Here is a 21,564-nt window from a genome sequence, read left to right on the forward strand (position 1 = left end):
TTCCAAAATTTTTCGGATTTATTCTTGAACATTCTGGCTATTCTTGTCGGGGGTAGGTGTCATCTGTAAAACATCTTATATAAATTCTCTTTATACGCAGTAGAGATTGTCATTTTATAATTTTGCGTCCACAATTTTTGACATACCTCTAAGTCAATCCCATGCCCAAGTTTTTCCCCCAAGCAATAATTGTCTCTTTAACTTGTTCTTCTTCTAATTTAACCTCTAATAAATATCCATATAGTTTTCTAATTAAATTATCATGTGTACCTGCTAGAATTTTATCTAAATTAGTGAAATTATTACGAAAACCTTCTGTTTCGGAATCTTTATCATATCTGGAGTGTATTTGCAAATAAGAAAACCAATTCATTTTTATACCTTGTGTTTCTAATTCTTGCATAGTTTTTAGTTCACCCTTTTCATTCACTATATCTAACAATTTATTCCTTTCTAAACATTATTGAATATGAGAATGCCTCAATGGTTGATGCATATTGCGTTCTTAACTTTCAATTTTAGGCTGTTCCATAAAGACATTAATACATCTAGCCACTGAATGGCTAAACTCTCATTCCCTTCTATGCCAATGCTCCTTTTCCTTTATAACTTCACAGGCCTTGCTATACTAATTAAATAATATCTCCTATACAGGGGTGCGTTCTACTTACCTTCACTACCAGTTCACATCGTGCCTGCGCACATGTGCAGATCACTTTTGATGATGTTCAGGTCAGTGGGCGGAGCCTTCCTCCAGTTTTACTACCGGTTCTATAGAACCAGTCCGAACCAGGGGCAACCCACTACTGCTTCTATATCCAACCACCAAAAGTCTTAACTACTTCTATCTTTTCCCACTTCTCTCTCGCACACATCATTCTTTATGCCGTTCCCCTTTTCTTGTCTATCCATTACAGCTACAGTTGACCACTACAAATTAATTGGCTGCAGGTATTCTAATTGGGACACAACCATCTTCCTTTATCCTGCCTTCACCTTCTGACTGCAACAGTAGCCTCTTCAGTGTGCCCCAGTCCAAGACCCAACGTTATCCTAAGCGCACAAAGGACAAAATATTCCCCTTCTGATACACCACAAGGAATATCTCCAGACCAACTATGAGTTATCAAAAAGAGTGACAACAGAATACTGGGAAGAGGACAGAAATCAACCCCACTTTAAAAACAACTGACCCAAGGCAAAGCCTTATGATGTTTTTTAGATAAGAGAAGCAATCTTATGCTAAAATTGACATCTGGAAATTGTATCCATGGGCTAATGCCTACTTGAATAAATCTCCTTCTTCAGTTATAGCATGCTAACTGTATTAGGTACATTAGAATAGCACCAAACACATGAAGAATAAAAATAAAGTAATAATAATCTTTTAAATATTTATTTAAAGATTTAATTTCAATTAAAAATAATGGTATCTTGTTAGATTAAAGCCATTCTACTTCCTTGATTCCATCTTGTGACTTGGAATGGCAAATTTTATTAAGGTGTATCACTATCTAAGGCTGGAGCTGTCAACCCATGTCACCTCTCAAAAGCTTACTGCCCCCATTTAGCTTATACCTTTAGCAAAAGAGTGAGGAGGACAAAGGAGACACTAAAAAAGGAGAAAGAGTCAGTAATAAAACAGGTCTTGGCTTTGCCTTTGCTTCTACCCTGCCCACAATGACATATGAAGCAACTCCTACAAATTACTCATTTGGGGAAACAGTTCTCAGCAAAACACTTAGGAATTCCTCTCAGCTCTGTTTTATACAGTTTCTTAAAATCTTGAAATAAATAATCCTTAGACACCTTTTATTGTACCTAGGACTTGGAACCAAAAGCAGAAAAAAGCAGTTGCTGTGCCATATGCCTGACTGTTCAAATCAAGAATATCTCTCCTCAAAAATATAAATGTTGATTCTCAAATCCAATGTCACTACAATTGATGTCAATTGTCATTTAGGGCAGGGGTCCCCAACTCCCCAGGCCGCGGACTGGTCCTGATCCGCAGCCTGTTGAGAACTGGGCCGTGCAAGAGGCAGGCGAGTGCACAAAGCTTCGTTTGTACATGTGTGGGATTGGGTTCACCATAGAAACCCATCCCATCCCCCCTCCATACAGCACACAGCCAAAAATGGTGGGGACTGCTGATTTAGGGCATCCTGAGCACCAAATCCCTACTGTGTAAAGTGACATGGATAGTGAAAAGGGCAAGACATACAGCAGTCCCAGCGTTTTCAGACTGATCCCTGTTCCTTGACACTTCCACCCACTCTTGTTTGTTGTTGGGAAGACTTGGCATTGCTGTCACTTACAGAAGAAGCAGAAAGGGAGCAAGAAAAAGTGTCTGCAGAATTATGATGGCTTTATCCTAAGGTGCATCAGGAGCTTTAAAGGCTACTGGAGATTACCTACTCAAGCAGAAAGGTCCATAAGTGACCCAGACTAAGTTGATTCCAGCCCAACCCTATATGATTGCAGGAATAAAATGAGTCAAGCCCAGAAAAATCATTTTGAGCTTCTCTGAAGAACAGAAGACTACAAATACAATAAGCTGAAAGACAGATACACTTCCTTAAAAACATAAAATCAAAAAGATACATTTTACTGTGATTAGGGACCATGTTGTTCTATGTGAGCCGTGTCAGTTTATTCGTATTAATCATCAGTCAATTCCAGCTGTTTTCTCATCAATTTGCATATTTAAAATGTGGTAGTAAAATACAGATCTTATGCGCATCTATAAATTGTAGAGTTTTGTATATTTTTGCTATATAATATAAATTTCATATGCATTTTGTATATTTTGGCAATTCAGCCAAAAACTGAATTGAAACATTTGGTGAAGTGCAAAAATTAACGATCAATATGGTAGTATAGAAAAATAGATTCAAAAATCAGGTTTCAAAAAAATATTTTAACATATCCATCACACATGCCCAAAGCGTTTCTACATTGTGAATACATCAATAATGAAATAGTCTCCATTCTCCATTTTTCTTTAGCACACCATAGATATAAAAATTATAGCCATGTACAAAAACTGCCACTCCCTTTAAAGAATCAGCTCCTCATTAACAAAATCATTTTCATTCAATTTTTAACTCACTATAGCACCGTGATGGCGAACCTATGGCACACATGCCACAGGTGACACACAGAGCCATCTCTGTGGGCACATGAGCCGTTGCCCCCACCACGCATCTGTGGCCCCACCAGCCAGCTGATTTTTGGCTGACACTGCCCACGCTGCCCCTTCCCTCCCAGGAGTCTCCACACGGCCCATTTTGGATGCTAGGTAAGTACAGGGTTCGCGTGCAGGCTCTGGCGGTGCGGAAAATGGGCCTTCCAGAAGTCCGGAAACAGGCAGTTTCCAGCTTCTGGAGGGCCAGGGAAGGCAGTTTTCACCCTCCCCAGGCTCCAGGAAAGCCTCTGGAGCCTGGGGAGAGCAAAAAACAGGCCTTCCAAAAGTCCAGAAATGGACTTTCTAAGGTTTTAGGGAGGTCTGCTAGGCCCAAAACAGGGGCATGGGGGGGTCGTGTGCAAATGTGCAGGGGGACGGGGCAGCTCGGGGATCGCATGTGGGGGGTGGGGGGGGCAATACATTATGGTTGTGGACACGTGTGCACGCGACCCTCCGCGCTTCCCCCGCTTTTGCCACACAATAGCAAAAAGGTTTGCCATCGCTGCTATAGCCCATGACATTAAAACAAATTACTATGATTTAAACATCTCAACAGAAGCAATGTGTATTAAAATACTACGTAAAAGAATAACATAAATTAAGCTCATAATATATAAGCCACAGACACTGTAGAGGCAAACAAGTATTTAGAAAATTACCACTCTTTGAAGTCATCAAGAACTTCAATATTCAGGATAGGGCTCAGATGAAAATAATTAGGATGAGGCTCAGTGGTCTGGATAGAGTGCAGAAAAAATAATATGGAGGTTAAAATATTATTGGTAGGGAAAAACAGCACCCAGTCAAAATGCTCTCAAATTAGATTATGATGGAATCCCCCACTAACCACAATATTTCATCTGGAATAATCTTACAACAAAGCTACGTCATTCTACAATATATTAATAGCAGCCACAAAGAGGAAGTTGCTAGCAAGTTTTTATTTATTTATTTATTTATTTAGTCACAGTATATATAAGCATAAGCATGAAATAATTATACAATATATAAGCATATATATAAGTATGAGTATGTAATAACTATATTAATTGGATATAACGAAAGGAAACAATAGGACAGGAATGGTAGGCACGCTTGTGCTCTTATGCACACCCCATTCTCCCATTGCTACAATTCTCCCATTGCTACAATTAAATACAGTTATGAATCTTCTAACAATATATTTCTTCTGTCCCCTGCAAAAAGCAAAATCCAGGGACACACACCTTACATACATACATATCAAATTCTCCAAATAAAACCCTTTATTCATTTAGCATTTTTACCTTGAAGACAGTCACATGAGATACTCTTTGAGATGTCTTCAAATCAGTGTTGACTCCTGGCAACTGCCTGGACAAGTCCCTGCATTTTTCTTGGCAAGTTTTCAGATATGGGTTATCACCTTCTTAAGGCTGAGATTGCCCCAAAGTCACCCAACTTGCCTTTTTTGCCTAAGGTGACACTTGAACCCATTGTCTCCCAGTTTCAAGCTTGATGCCTTAACCACTATAGCAAATTGGCTCTCTTCTCAGAGCTTAATGAAAAAATACATGGAAACAATATTAACAAGTTTAAAAATGTATAAGCTATGCAGTCATATTAATCACAATGCAATCTATCTCTATACAATTCATGTCTCAAAAGGGCTATATCACCCACTCACAATTAATCATTTGACCAACAATAATGCTCTCAGATGAGAAAGACTGGTCAGGTTCTATGCTCTTCTTTCAAAAATTCTCTCTATAGATTCTAACTAGAACTCCTCACAATTCCAATTTCATTTGCAAATGACCATTAGACTGTTCCATTGACATCTGAATCCTAAATTTAGAACTCCTAATCAAACTATTTTCTAAACATTTTAATCATGATTCAATCATGAATAATTAACACTTCAATTACACTGACTTCAAACTTGTTGCATGAAGAATTTTCAGTGTAACACATACAGAGATACTGTGAAGGGAACAGTAATAATATGTGAATTTATTCTTTACACAAGCAAATGTGCATTATACTGTTCAATTAGATTGTTCATTCCAATAATACTTTATACCTTCATAAGTTAACATTCATACAATTCTGAGTAAACAGGGTCAGACATCTAAATTTTCTGCATTGTACATTCTACTGCAGGTTAATCTCTTCTGCCAGGCCTTCAATGATTGGAACTTGGTCAAACAGCTTTTTCAATATCCTTTTGAAGATTAAGAAAGAGCAGCTTAATGATAAGGGCACAAGAAGTATGCCTATGATCTCACTTCATTACAAAGATACTAAATGGCATTCAAAATTAATGGCATGTTTTAATAGCAACTGTTTAACATGCATACAAACTCACATTTATGACAAGAGTACAAGAAAATATCTATGCATAATAGACTTGCTTTTCTATAAACACAATTGATGTTCTGGGGGTACAAGGAATGGAAGAATATTTAACTTCAGAAAAGCTTCAAAAGAGCTGATTGTAGTGATTTTCATGTTCCACAAAATCCCAGAAATACTCTGAATACTAAGAATTCCTCAATTAAATGTTAACTTGTGAACAAGCTCCCCTGAAAAATAACTTGTGTTACTTCTTCTGTAACCTTCTCCCACAACGAAGATCTTGGGGACAGCACTGGGGGACAGCATTAGTTGTTGTGACAGTTGTGTTCCTTAAAACAAATCCCAAATCATTTGCAATAACAGGAAGTTACATGTTAGGCTAGCAGAGTTTTTCAACAAATAGGTTGATCCTGAAATGCCACTTGAAAAACCATGAATAAAAGAATTTATTTATAAACAACAAAATACCTTATACCGACAGATTTGAAATCCTAAAATTAGAAAACTTACAACTCCGTCGACTTCGATATGACCTGTATGATGATTTTGTATGTTTAACACACAAAATCATCTATTGCAATATCCTTCCTATAAAAGACTACTTCAGCTTCAATTGCAATATTAAAAGAGCAAAAAATAGATTCAAGCTAAATGTCAATCGCTTCAAACTTGATTGCAGAATATACGACTTGTTAGAACAACAGAGTTGTTAATGCTTGGAACTCATTACCTGACTCCATAGTCTCTACTCAAAATCCCAAAATCTTCAACCAAAAACTGTCTACTATTGACCTCACCCCATTCCTGAAAGGACTATAAGGACGTGCATAAGAGGACAGATGTGCCTGCCGTTCCTGTCTTATTGTTCCCTTCATTATATCCAATTACTATAGTTGATGCATAATTTTAATTTTATATATATATATATATATATATATATATATGTTTTCTGAGGTTTTCACGGGTGTTTGTATATAGGTCTTTGGTTGTTCGGGTTTTCTCCCGTGTAAAATTGGAAGTGTCTTGGCGACGTTTCGACGAAGTCTCATTCGTCATCTTCAGGCTTCAGCTTCGTGCTTCTGGGAGCAATGTGTGATCGCAGCTATTTCTTCCTTTTAACTGCTAGTGGGGGTTTGAACTGATTGGGTGGGAGCTTGGCTGTGCTCTGATTGGCTGGGGGTTTTTCTGTGCTCTGATTGGCTGGGGGTGTGTCCTGTGTTGGTGGGGGCTTGGTTGTGCTCAGTCTAATCTGTGCTGCAGGGGGATTTGAGCTGGTGAGCTGCACTGCTACTGCACGCATTGAAGAACACAAGAACTCATTCAAAAAAGAGGAACCAACTTCTTCCCTGGTCCAACACTTTAAAGTCACAGGACACGATATTGACTTTAAAAAGACCAGAACTATCGCCAAAACTGAACACTTTAACAACAGAATAATCAGAGAAGCCATCGAGATAGAAAAACGCCCACACAGCATGAACAAACGAGATGATACCTCCCGCCTACCAGCCATTTGGAAACCTGCCCTTATTGACAAACGTGTCCCTAACACGAGGAATGACACCAGACCCACACTCACGAGGTCCACACAGGATGTCACCACCACACATCCACCCAGAAAGCACACCCAAACCCACACTGATCAGGAAGCACGACCAAGGACCAGAAGCCAGACCGCAGCTGCAACATTAGCCACTTCAAACCTCTCCAATCCATACATGCAGCAGACTGACACCCACTACGAAGATGTAGCACGACCACGAACACGAAGCCAAACAGCAGCAGTGCAGCTCACCAGCTCAAATCCCCCTGCAGCACAGATTAGACTGAGCACAACCAAGCCCCCACCAACACAGGACACACCCCCAGCCAATCAGAGCACAGAAAAACCCCAGCCAATCAGAGCACAGCCAAGCTCCCACCCAATCAGTTCAAACCCCACTAGCAGTTAAAAGGAAGAAACAGCTGCGATCACACATTGCTCCCAGAAGCACGAAGCTGAAGCCTGAAGATGACGAATGAGACTTGTCGAAGCGTCGCCAAGACACTTCCAATTTTACACGGGAGAAAACCCGAACAACCAAAGACCTATATATATATATATATATATATATATATATATATATATATATATATATATATATATATATATATATATATATTCTGTTTTATCTATGACATTTGTTTGTGTATACTGTTGTGACAAAATAAATAATAAAAAAAAATTATAGACACAACACACACACACACACACACACACACAGGGAGGGAAGGAGAGAGGGAGAAATATAACAAAATTACAATATTGCAAACAAGGAGAAAGTAAAAAAAGTACAAGGTCAGAGCAGCAGAAAATCCATTTCAATAGATAATTTGTAAAAAATCTTTGGAACAAAAAGTTATTTTGCTCTTTCAGGAGTTCTGGATGTAACTGGACTTTAACTCATTCATGATAACCAGGTGCTTTTCACCTCTCCTTTTACTTATCTTGGTTTGCCACTCCCTGCTTTTATCAACTGTTTTGCTGGATTGAGGATTGAAGCAAAGTAGAAATTGAACAACTGTACAGTCTCCTTGTCTTCTACTATTTTAGCATCATGCTATCCTTACCAAATTACCTCAGTCCATTAGAACAGTTTCCCATCATGAAGAAGGGTGAAAGAAAAATAGAATTGAGAAATTCTACTGTCTCTGCCTTTCCCAATCATCCACCTGACTCCCTAGAACAAGGGTATTAAACTCAATGCCCGGGGGTTGGATCCGGCCCACCAGGTGCTTTGATCTGGCCCAGGGGGCCGCCCTGGAAACAGTGAACGACCGGCCCATGGTGCCTTTGCCGGGATAGCTCAGGCAGTAGAGAACCCTGTTATTAGAACACAGAGCCTGCAATTACTGCAGGTTCGAGCCCGGCCCAAGGTTGACTCAGCCTTCCACCCTTTATAAGGTAGGTAAAATGAGGACCCAGATTGTTGGGGGGGCAATAAGTTGACTTTGTAAAAAAATATACAAATAGAATGAGACTATTGCCTTATACATTGTAAGCTGCCCTGAGTCTTCGGAGAAAGGCGGGGTATAAATGTAAACAAAAAAAAATGGAGCTTGAGAGGGCTTCCACTTCCATTTTCACTGGCAGAGGGTGGCAGGAGGCCATCACAGCTGAAAATGGAGCCCACAAGGACTTTGTGCAGCCCTCCTGAGCTCCATTTTTGCTGACAGAGGGCTGCAGGAGGCTGTCGCAGCCAAAAATAGAGCTTGGGAGCCCGTTTTTGCTAGCAGAGCACTCAGACCGCCACAGGTGTCCTCAACCCAAGTGACATCAAGATGGCCATGCCCACCCTGGCCACAACCACCCCAGCCCCCCAAAGTCAAACACAACCCATGAAATCCTGGAGCACAGGGGAGCTGCCAGAGGACTGGAAAAGAGCTGATGTAGTTCCCATCTTCAAAAAAGGAAAAAAAACAGATCCAGGAAACTACAGACCTATCAGTCTGACCTCAATACCGGGGAAGATTCTGGAAAAGATAATCAAGCAACGAATCACCGAACACCTAGAAGCAAACAAAGTAATAACCAAAAGCCAACATGGGTTTGTCAAAAACAGATCATGCCAGACTAATCTTATCGCATTCTTTGACAAAATGACAAAATTAGTAGACCAGAGGAATGCTGTCGATATAATTTACTTGGACTTCAGTAAAGCATTTGATAAAGTAGACCATAACCTACTACTAGATAAAGTAGAAAAATGTGGGTTAGACAGCACCACCACCAGATGGATTCGTAACTGGCTGACCAACCGCACTCAACGTGTAGTCCTCAACGGAACTACATCCACATGGAGGGAAGTATGCAGTGGAGTACCCCAAGGCTCTGTTTTAGGCCCAGTACTCTTCAACATCTTCATCAATGACTTGGACGAGGGATAGATGGGGAACTCATCAAATTTGCAGATGACACCAAGCTGGCAGGAATAGCCAACACTCCAGAAGATAGGCTCAAGTTACAGAAAGATCTTGACAGACTTGAACATTGGGCGCTATCTAACAAAATGAAATTCAACAGTGAAAAAGTAAGGTTCTACATTTAGGCCAAAAACAAAATGCACCAGTACCGTATATGTGGTACCTTGCTCAATAGTAGTACCTGTGAGAGGGATCTTGGAGTCCTAGTGGATAACCATTTAGATATGAGCCAGCAGTGTGCAGCAGCTGTTAAAAAGCCAACACAGTTCTGGGCTGCATAAACAGAGGATAGAATCAAGATCACGTGAAGTGCTAGTACCACTTTATAATGCCTTGGTAAGGCCACACTTGGAATATTGCATCCAGTTTTGGTCGCCACGATGTAAAAAAGATGTTGAGACTCTAGAAAGAGTGCAGAGAAGAGCAACAAAGATGATAAGGCGACTGGAGGATAAAACATATGAAGAACGGTTGCAGGAACTGGGTATGTCTAGTTTAACAAAAGAAGGACTAGGGAGACATGATAGCAGTGTTCCAATATCTCAGGGGCTGCCACAGAGAAGTGGGAGTTGGGCTGTTCTCCAGAGCACCTGAGGGTAGAACAAGAAGCAATGGGTGGAAACTGATCAAGGAAAGAAGCAACTTAGAACTAAGGAGAAATTTCCTGACAGTTAGAACAATTAATAAGTGGAACGACTTGCCTTCAGAAGTTGTGAATGCTCCAACACTGGAAATTTTTAAGAAAATGTTGGATAACCATCTGACTGAGATGGTGTAGGGTTTCCTGCCTGGGCAGGGGGTTGGACTAGAAGGCCTCCAAGGTCCCTTCCAACTCTGATGTTATGTTATGTTAAATCAAGTTTGACACCCCTGCACTAGAGTGAGCAAGGAATGTTGTAGGTCCCATCTCCTAATGAGATATATCTGACTGGACCGAGAAGAACGGCCTTCCCTGTGGTGGCTTCCTCCCTTTGGAACATCATCCCCACAGAGATTAGATTGGCTCCCACTTTGACCCCCTTTTGCAAGAGCCTGAAGACCTGGTTCTGCCAATGAGCCAGGGAAACCCAGAGTGGGATGAAGCCCATCAAGTGGCTCATTTGATTGTCTATTGTAGCAGGACGGGTGGAATAGGGGGTTATTGCTTTTTATTCTTTTATATTGGGGTTTTTATTATCTGTAAGCTGCCCAGAGTCATTGAGCGTAAGGGGGCAGCCAAATAAAAAATAAAATAAAATAAATAAATAAATAAACAAATAAATAAATAAATAAATAAATAAATAATAAAATAAATAAATAAATAAATAAATAAATAAATAAATAAATAAATAAATAAATAAATAAATAAAGTAAAATAAAGTAAAGTAAAGTAAAGTAAAGTAAAGTAAAGTAAAGTAAAGTAAAGTAAAATAATATTTACTAACTTATCATTTTATCGTTGCAAACATCCCTCCCCTTTCTTTTTCCTCCTTTTTTTTTATTTTTTTTTTATTTACATTTATATCCCGCCCTTCTCCGAAGACTCAGGGCGGCTTACAATGTATAAGGCAATAGTCTCATTCTATTTGTATATTTACAAAGTCAACTTATTGCCCCCCCAACAATCTGGGTCCTCATTTTACCTACCTTATAAAGGATGGAAGGCTGAGTCAACCTCGGGCTGGGCTTGAACCTGCAGTAATTGCAGGCTACTGTGTTCTAATAACAGGCTTTACCAGCCTGAGCTATTACGGCCCTAATTTTCTTTCTGACATATCCCCAAAAAGCCAGTTTTGTTATTATTGACTTCCTTTGTGAACCTAACATTTTTTTGTACTTGAACCCTCCTAACTTTCTTTTGGCATATTATCTGCTGGCTGGTACACACACTTCCTTGGTGCTTGCACTTGTATTCAATTTTCTATACAAGTCTCTTTTAATGTCCATTTCCCTGGGTTTATTACTTTTTCTCCTTTGCTGAATACACACTTTCAGACTGCTGCTCTTTCCAAGTATTTTTTCAGAAGCCAGTGACAGCAATATCAGTCAGTAAATGAGTACTACCTTCAACGAGCAGACTTTAAAAAGGTGAATAAGCCACTTACAATTACATTATCACATCACATGAATACAGAAAACTGCCTTATATGGAATCAGGCAGATTATGCATTCAGCAAGTATTTTCTACATACTGACAACAATTCTCCAGAGTCATTGATAAGACTCTTCCATGTCTGGAAAGGACAGAGATAGAGAATGAGACTGAGGCATTGAGTGCACCAAATGTGTGTACTATTATCCACTTTCCAATAAAGAAACACCTCAACAGTAGCAGAGAGAATTTCCACTAGGGACTCTATCAGCAGCTGGCAGAGGGGCAGACATTTTCTCACAGCTAGTCCCATGTGAAGCATATTAACAACCAACATAATATGGAAATGTTTTCCAATCTGTTTTAATTTTAGAAATCTCATTTTTCAACTATTTGTCTTCAAGGTAGCAGAGGATTCACGCAAGCATTTTATTCCATATGCTTAGGACTGGTCAGAGCCAGAGAGATATTGTGCTGTATTTGTATTAACTAAAAATATACTTTTAATATTTTATGAGAATGGCAGACTGTAACAGCAATCTGTCTTTCAGGAAGCTTATCCACCATTGCAGCCCACAATGAAATCAAATTTGAGGTCTGCTCTAAAGCAACAGAATATAACTCTGCTCGGATCTGGAAAGGTGGGGAAAATTGCAATTATCATTAATGGGAAGAATAGCAGTAGTTAAGATGAACATATTACCTAGACAGTTGTTTTTATTTCAAACAATACCAATAAAATTGGAAAAGAAATATTTTGAAAACTTAAATAGAATGATATTGAAATTTATATGGCGGGGAAAAAGGTGAGAATTAATATGAAAATGTTATAAGTTGCAAGACTAAGAGGAGGATTTAGCACACTAAACTGGGAACTATACTATCAAGCAGCAGCGCTATCTTGGATAAAAGAATGGATTGCATTAAGAAATACAAGATTACTAACTTTGGAGGGGGGCATGATTTACAATTAGGTTGGCACACTTTTTTATGGTATGGGAAAAATAAGATGCATAGTTATTTCAAAGGTATTATGTAAGAAATTACATAATTATGTATGTTACTATTAGTATGGGAGAGAATTAGAGAAAAACATTATTTGAAAATACCAACATGGCTTTCAACAATGGAAGCATTAGTACATCCAAATATTATTAATATGGGAAACATTATAAGATATAATGATATTTTATCAGCAACAGGGGAATTGAAAATGAAACAAGAACTAGATGAACAAGGGATTGAAATGGAGTGGTATACTCACTTGCAAATACAATCGAGATATGAAAAAGATGCAAAGCTATATGGTTTTTACCTGGAAATGACAGTATTGGATGAGATACTCACAGGAACAGATGAGAAAACAATTAGGAAATTGTATAGTTATTTACTTGGAGTAAAGTTGGAAGAAAAACAAGTTAAAGAAACAATGCTAGCATGGGCAAAAAACTTTGGTTACATAATTGAGTTAGTTAGATAAATGGCAACAATTATGGGAGAGAAATTATAAATTAACAATGGCCACAGCATATAAAGAGAACTTGTATAAAATGTTTTATAGATGGCACCTGCCACCAGAATGATTGGCAAAAATGTTTAAAGATAAATCAGCTAAATGTTGAAAATGCCATCAGATACCGGGATCATATTATCATATGTGGTGGACATGTCCAGAAGTGAGCAATTATTGTGCAAAGATTAGAATATGGTTAGAAAAAATGATAAAGCAACATATTGATTTAAAACCAGAACTGTGCCTGTTGAGTATCCTATCAGAGAAGTTTAGTAAAGAAAATATATATTTGATAATACATGTAATAACAGCAGCAAGAATGATATTTGCACAAAATTAGAAAGCAGAAAAAATTCCTATGAAGGGAGAGGTAATTAAGAAAATATTGGAATGTGCAGAAATGAATAGCTTGACATTGGCAATTAAAGGGAAAGAAGAGTTAGAGTATTACAACATATGGGGAAAATTTTATCAATGGATAGAAAGTGAGTATAGATAATAAATACGGTAAAAAATAAGAATTTTGGGAAGATAAGTTGTAGTATGTTAAAATTAAATGAAAGAGGAAAGATTCATTAAGAAAATGATGATAAATGTTGAAGAAGATGGCAAAAAAATTTACCCAGATGATATACAGATTGATTAATAATGTACAGGAATGATAGAAGAGATGTAATTATAAAGCAAAAAATAATTCGAAATGAATATGTATGTAAATAGAAAATCGGGGCTGCTCGAATACCATCTTAGACTGAATTGAAAATGGAAGCAACAAGGGAGTGGAAAAGGAGAGAGGAGTAGAGAGGGGGAAGGAGGGGAGTAGGGAGATAAGAAGAGAGATACATTCTTTTAAAAAAAGAACACAACTCTGCTCTATAATAACTTTTCTGCTCACATGTCCTGTTCCCTCACCACTTTCAAACACATTAATTCTTTCCTTAAAATTTATTCTGTTCTATTCTATAAATTTATAAGGATTCTCAATTCTATGGTCACTACCGATGCATATAGTAAAAACAAGTATGCAATACAATTTTAAAAAGAATGACAAGAAAAAGAGGCCTTTCATAAATATTATGGTTCTTTCTGGACACATTCAGTTTCTGTCCTTCAATTATAATACCAGTGTTGGACAGAGTTTTAAAGAAATGGGGGGGGGGGAGAGAGAGAAAATTTTCATTTTCTATTTTTCATACCTACAGTGTTTTTCATCAAAGAGCAAGATCTTCAAACTGGCAGCATTTTCAATTTGGCTTCCTCTTCACAGTGCACAGATTAATGTTCCAAAGATTGTAATTTCCTTTTTAAAATTAGATATTTCTAGATGTACTATTAAATATACACGGTGACCTTTTAAAGCAACAGATATGTGAAGCGGGCATACCAGCAACATTTGCCAGTCACTGATAAAGCTTATTTTCTCTCCTTTTTTTCAAAGTCAATGTTAGTATTTTGAGAAACAACGGAATCATATAGACAAGAAACAAAGCAAAGCTTTTTCTACTTCAAATAACAAACAATCCAACTGCACAGAGAGGACATTAAAGGTCAATCCCATCTTAAGGCAGAGCTAAATAATCAGAATCATACATGATTAATGAGCTTTTCATTATTAATAAGAGTTCAATAGGCTGTCATTAAAAAGTTTTAGAAATTGGAAACCTCCCTCACCAGGTTGCAGCCTCTAAAAATTAATATATAATTTTAATCATACAACCTGCTGGTGGGAACAACTTGTCCCCAGTTGCTTTACTCCAGTAAGGTACATTCCCCAATAATATCAATCCCTTTGATAATAAGGTCAGGGGGAAATAGTACTTAATTTCCTGTCATGTTAAACAAATTTAACATGTTGTGTTTAACACATGAAGCTAAGTTTATTTTTTAAGAATTCTATTAGGTAATGGTTTTGTTCTTGGCACTCACTTTTTTTCTGTGCTTGGGTATACACAGAAAATTTATACAGAATTCAGTTATCTGGATAGACCTGTATTAGGGTTTAAAACCTGATTTCTCTCAAATATTCTGAGACAATCAGCTGTTAAACACTTAAAAAGACAGCAACACTGCAGGACATTGGCCTTCATCTTTAGGCTGTGAGCATTTATGTGATCATTATTTAAAACAATCCAGTATGTCCTATTACTTGCAGAGATACAGGTAGACCTCCACTTATGACCACAACTGAGCCCCAAATTTCTGCTTTAAGTGAGACATTTGTTAAGTGAGTTTTTCCCCATTTTATAACCTTTCTTGCCACAGTTGTTAAGAGAATCACTGCAGTTGATATTTATTTTATTTATTTATTAATTTAATTTATATACCGCCCTTCTCCCGAAGGACTCAGGATGGTTTACAGCCAAATAAAAACAGATTACACGAAAAATTAAAAGCATTTTAATATAAGATATGTTAGTAACCTGGTTGTTAAGTGAATCTGGCTTCCCCACTGACTTTGTTAGAAGGTCACAAAAGGAGAGCACATGACCTTGGGACATAGCAACAGTCATACATATGAACCAGAGGCCAAGCATCTGAATTTTGATCACATGACTATGGGGATCCTACAAAGGTCATAAGTCACTTTTTTCAATGCCATTGTAACTTTGAATGATCACTAAATGAACTGTTGTAAGTTGAGGACTACCTGTACAGTCTACCACAATCTAGTGGCATGAAAGAAGTTTGGATTTAGTGCCTTTATATATTAGCCAACATATTTGGAAAGGCTGTTCTTAAGGATAATACAGTACATTAGATAATCATATTATTTTTAATGTGTGTAGTACTGAATCAGAAATGTGATCTTATTTATTTAAGCATGTCATCTCTCATACCTGCAAGGCAGATAGGTACAAGATAGTTTTCAGCTTGTAGATAGATCCTGAGACCAGTAGCTGCTGAAAGTCTATCCTCCATTAACTTGACTAACCTCTCTGAGATGATGATTCTCACTAATTATTGAATAGAAAGGGGTTTTTTTATTAATGGCAATTCAATGTTTGGCAACAATTGACTGAGCTGCCATTGGTACAGATATCATCAGACTAAACAAGAAATGAAAGCAAGGACAAAGTCCTAAGAAAAAAGAATGAAACAGACAGAAAGAGCCAGAATATCAGGAAGCATAAACAGAATTTGGTTGTCTCGTGCTTTCCTCTTTATAAATGTTCTACAAGATAAACTGCTAGTGATCTAACTGAAATTCTGCAATCCGTTTCCACTCAGTCCAACCCACCTCCAGACTGATTATTGATTTGTACTCTTCTGATTTCAGATAAGCCAGGACATACACCAGGGGTGAAATCTAAAAATTTTCCCTACCAGTTCTGTGGGTGTGGCTTAATTGGTGGGTGTGGCTTGGTGGTCAGGTGACTGAATGGGCATGGTCAATAATAATAAATAATAAAAATAATAAAGTATACAAAACTTGGGAGGCACCGGTCTACCTTCTTTAAAAATAGAGGCCCCGGTCTACCAATTGCGTTTTACTGAGAGGCACCAGTTTACCAATTGCCTTTTACTAAGAGGCCCCGGTCTACCAAGTGCCTTTTTTGGGTCTACCTTCTTTAAAAATAGAGGCACCGGTCTACTAGCTGCCTACAGCGCTGATCAGCTGTAGTGCGGCCCTTTGAAGTGCCACGGCAGTCATTTAAGGCCGTTTGCAGCTATATCACCACCAAGTGCTTCAGGGACAGAGAAGAGGAACAGCGAGGAGTGTGCAGTGGCGGGGGGCAGGGATTTTTGCTACCAGTTCTCTGAACTACCTGCCCCCATCGCTACCGGATCACGCCATCTGGGAGCATTTCACCCCTGACAAACACTACTAGTTGGCACCCACACTCAAAAAAAGGGGCAAGACACAATAAAGTATACAGAAGCAGAGCATTAAAAAAAATCTCCATAATCCTTGTGAGTATCTCTGCTGTGAGACACAACCAATTCAATTGCTCAACATTTTGCTTTGGCAGACTGTTGTTCTGTACCAAGAATAGCTGGGCTCCAGGATGTAGACATTATTTTTCCCATATGCTCTTTCTCAGTAGCCCAAGGATCAATAATTTCCAAAGGAAGCAGATCACTTAGTGTGTCCCAAGATAGATTTTTTTTTTAATGAGTAAGTTATTAATAGATTCAATCTGGCTGTGGACTCTTAACAGGGACCTACAGCTCTAAACATTCAAAGACAATTGGTGCTGAATTTGCAAGGTGGGGTTGCATTCACATGAACCTAGATTTGCTTCCGGGGGGGGGAGAGAGGAAGGGAAGGGAAGGGAAGGGAAGGTGGGATATTGATTCCAGATCAGTGGTGGGTTTCTACCAGTTTGCCCTGGTTCGGGCAAGCCGGTAGCTCCAGTTGTGAGCTGAGAGTGAATCGGTTCGCTCTGACTATCAGCTGGGCCCTCCCACCCATCCCTGTGCTATACTTACCTATATTTGTTTGTTTTTAGCCCAGCTGATAGGCCCGGTACAGCGGATTGCCGTACCTCAGCTGTTCTGAAATGCAATGCGCTTGCGCAGAGCGAACCGGTTGTTACACCAATTGAAACGCATCACTGTTCCAGATGCTCAGTGCCAGTTTTCCACAAGGAAATTCAATGGGGAAGCCAACAGGAAATCAGAACTCACTGATATTTTGCCCGCCTGCAGTATTCTGTTTCTCTGTTTATATTAGGAAATGTCAATGACCCAACAGGTCACATATTGTCTAATTCATATATTAAATAGCTGTTCTTCTAACATACATATCAATCTTGTGATGACTGCATCACCAATCAGATATTTCCTGAATAACTGTGAAAGAGGAAACTGCCATCAATTAAATCCTAAAGAGAATCCACATATCTTTAACACCATTTTTTTCCCAATGGAAGTAGCTTATCAGCAATGAAAACTATTAATTAATTTTAATAATTAAGAATAAGAATACAATAATACAATAATAATAATGCATAATAATAATACAATAATAATAATAATACTACATTATAATACAATAATACGCAATAATACAAGAGCAAACAATAGATTTAAACTTAATGTCAACCGCTTCAAACTTGATTGCAGAAAATATGACTTCTGTAACAGAGTTGTTAACGCTTGGAACTCATTACCTGACTCCATAGTCTCTATTCAAAATCCCAAAATCTTCAACCAAAAACTGTCTACTATTGACCTCACCCCATTCCTAAGAGGACTATAAGAGGCGTGCATAAGAGCACAAAGTGCCTACCATTCCTGTCCTATTGGTCCCTTCATTATATCAAATTAACATAGTTGTTGCATGTTTTTACTTATATATGCATATATTTCTTTCATGATATCTTGTTTTTATTTATGACGATGTTTGTGTATACTGTTGTGACAAAAAAAAAATTCAGTTTTGGGGAGAAGCAAGGAGGAAGACAAGATGGAAGAACTGAAGAAGAGCAAAACACTCATCAGCAGTAATAGGAATGTTTCTTCCAATCCCTAATTACAATCCAGGGGACAATTTCAATTGCTTATTTGTACAATAATGTAAACATAATGGAAATTGGAAGTAGAGAGTTGTGTCGAGGGTTTAATTTTTACAATCTATTTAACCATGACTTTGAGATATATAATTAATGTAATATGTCATGTCTTAATCCCTAAAATAACTACTGTAATACTGTAATCACTTTTTATGTTTACAGTAATCATGCAATTTATTTATTTATTCATTCAGCACATAAACTTTTTCAATTGCTGAAGTAACTCTAAACTATATACAAATCCATTTAAATAAAGCAAGCACACATACAATCATTAACGAAAGAGTATTAAACTACAATGTGTAGCAAAAAATTAAAATATTCAATATCATGTGATATTACAAATCAGGTAGAAAGCCTATGCTTTTGAAATTAAAATAAAGAAAACACACCATAGAGAGGCTCATTTCCTTGTATTATTCATTGGTTAATATCAATGAATTGTCCAGAAATAAAATTGCTCCCAAGAATTACATGTGGTCTGAGACAGAAGAAAAGTCCCTCCTGTATGTTCCAAACCAGGGGTCTCCAGCCTTCATCTAGGGCAGGGGTGTCAAACTGGTGGCCTGTGGGCCGGATGCGTCACGCACAGGCCATGCCCATCCCAGGTCTGCGAATGGGGAAAACGTCATGTGATGGCAACGTGACATCGCGGGTTTGACATCCATGATCTAGGGAGAAGATCCTGCATTTCCAGGAGGCAAAGGGAGATGCTGGCTTTCAGTGGCACAACAATATTCTATCCCACCTTCTCTCTTCTTTCAGTTTTTCTTTTTGCCTTTTCTGTCTCTGTGATTATTGTGGATAAATAGGTTATGGGAAAAGAGAGAGAATACTATCCTTTGAGGTATTTGAAGAGTTCTCTCATATCCTTTTCAGTCTTCTCTTTTCAAGCAAACAGGCTCAGCTCCTTCATTCTTTCTTTGTAAAATTAAGTACTATTCTCCTGATCATCCTTACCATCTTCTCTGGATCTGTATCAATGTGTCTAATCTCTTTTTAATGTGATCGGTCTCAGTAGTGATGTAGGTTGTGACCAATGCAGAATATACTGAAACTATTATTTACTATTGATTTGAAAACTAAACCTGAATTTACCTTTAAGTGGGAACATGACATGGCTGACTCACATTGTGATCAATCACAATTCTAATACAGTGAAATGTTTATTTTTCAGTCATATACTTGATAATTTCCGCTCCTTTATAAATTTAAAATAACAACTTGGTAAACAATCTGGTAGCACATAATCAAAAAAGACTTAAAAGACTAGGAGGAAGAGAATGCCCCCCCCCGATTTTGGGGTTCAGTATGTCCAAACGAGGACCACATTTTTAATTTAAATGTGCTGATTCTTTCCCTTTTCTTCTTTTATGTATAACCAGAAGGCTTTTCTTATTTATTTTTGATAGGGGTGATCCTATGAGAGTCCTTTTCTACTTCTGGCATCTCCTTTAACAACTTCACTCACACACAACACACACAATTTCTCACTGATTTAATCACCTGCTTCAGATGGATGACTTGCAAGTGTTTTTATATGCCTGACTGCTTTGCCCCTGCCACTCTCTGACTTACGAGTCTATCCCCAAGCACTTCTACCTGGATGCTCTACGCTTCTCACTGAGTCCTCAAGCAGAAAAATTACCTCTTTAGCTACTTAAAGTCAGCGCTGCCTCTCCACATCAGAAGCAGCCATTTAAAATCTTCTTCAAAGAATGGCATCATAGGATGCAAGTCTAATTGCCTATCTGGCATTTGTACATACCGTGCATTAAAACCAGTTTATGCTTCTTTGAAAAATCGAAGAATAACAGGGGGACTTGAAGGGAATTAGGTGCTTTGAAATGAATAAAACCTAAAAATGGAGCAATATGGCTTATTACTACCTCTGCTGCAAAATGCAAATATTTAAAACGTCTTGAAGCAGCAGGAGCAATAATCCAAGGCATCGGATATTAGAGACAGCACTTTCAGGCAATTGCTGATTCCACTGTGGCTGATGCTAATGTCTCTTACCTAACCCTCTTTTGCTTTATTTATTTATATTTATTGAAAATTCTACATAAACACTTTTTCTAAAGAAAAAGAGGAAAAAAGGAATAAAAAGTTGCAAGGAAAAGGAGAACAAAACAGAAAACTAAAGTTAAAAAATATGACTTCTAACCTTCTCTTCAACAGATATTGGACAAACCCATCATTTTCAAAATCCCTTCAACCCCATATTAAATTCTCATCTTTTTCAATCATTAAATCAATAAATCATTTCTTTTTTTGCTTGTTCCAGCAAAAAATCCATAAAAGATTTTGAGTTTTTTAAAGGAAGTACATGTTGTTTTCTCCCTGACCAGACAGTTCTGCTTCACCATTTCCACTAGTTCTGAAAGTTTATAATTCGTTCCACCATGGTGGGAAGAACTTCTATATTCTTTCATCTTCTATATAATCTAGGGATTTTTGTAATACTAATCTTTAATGTTTTTTGTGTCGTTGTATCAAAAAGTCTCATGTCTTCCTTTCTTTTTCCTACTTAGATAGCAACAGCTAGATGTCATTAAATATTTCATTAACTACACTGTAAAGATTGTATATAAAGTTTTATAATTATGAGATACATTTGGAAATCTGTTGACAGGGATTTCAATATGTTGTAATTTATTATATGTGCCATCTTCACTCAAGAGGTTCTAGAATAAAATCAGTAACTTATTTTTTAATTTAGCTATATTTTCCTTAGAGTCTACGCAAACAAACGTTCTAATTAATACTAGTATGTATTTATATTCAAAAATAAATCCTTTTTTTATAAGTCCACCATGCATGGCAAAATGTCCCTTCATATTTTTATATCTTAAACATTGACTGGCAGTAACTTCATACATTTTTAATAGTTTCTCTGATGTAAAATACCAATGATGTATCATTTTATTAAAAGATTCTCTTAAATTATAGCACAATGTAAATTTTATCCCATCTACCC

At 37.7% G+C, this 21,564-nt stretch overlaps 1 protein-coding gene across 7 annotated transcripts in view; it reads right to left on the reverse strand.

The window, feature by feature from the left end:
- The window catches only part of CCDC85A (coiled-coil domain containing 85A), a 184,987-nt gene that overhangs the window by 97,788 nt on the left and 65,635 nt on the right, over positions 1 to 21,564 (reverse strand). Inside the window, exon 3 of one of the 7 annotated variants that reach the window (XR_009152905.1) lies at positions 3,844 to 3,920. The exons of the other annotated variants lie outside the window; for them this stretch is intronic. The gene's annotated coding sequence lies outside the window, so the exon portion shown is untranslated. The remainder of the gene's footprint in view (positions 1 to 3,843; positions 3,921 to 21,564) is intronic. 7 annotated transcript variants of the gene reach the window in all.

The sequence above is a fragment of the Ahaetulla prasina genome, chromosome 1, assembly GCF_028640845.1.
Source record: "Ahaetulla prasina isolate Xishuangbanna chromosome 1, ASM2864084v1, whole genome shotgun sequence".
Classification (NCBI taxonomy): Eukaryota; Metazoa; Chordata; class Lepidosauria; order Squamata; family Colubridae; genus Ahaetulla; species Ahaetulla prasina.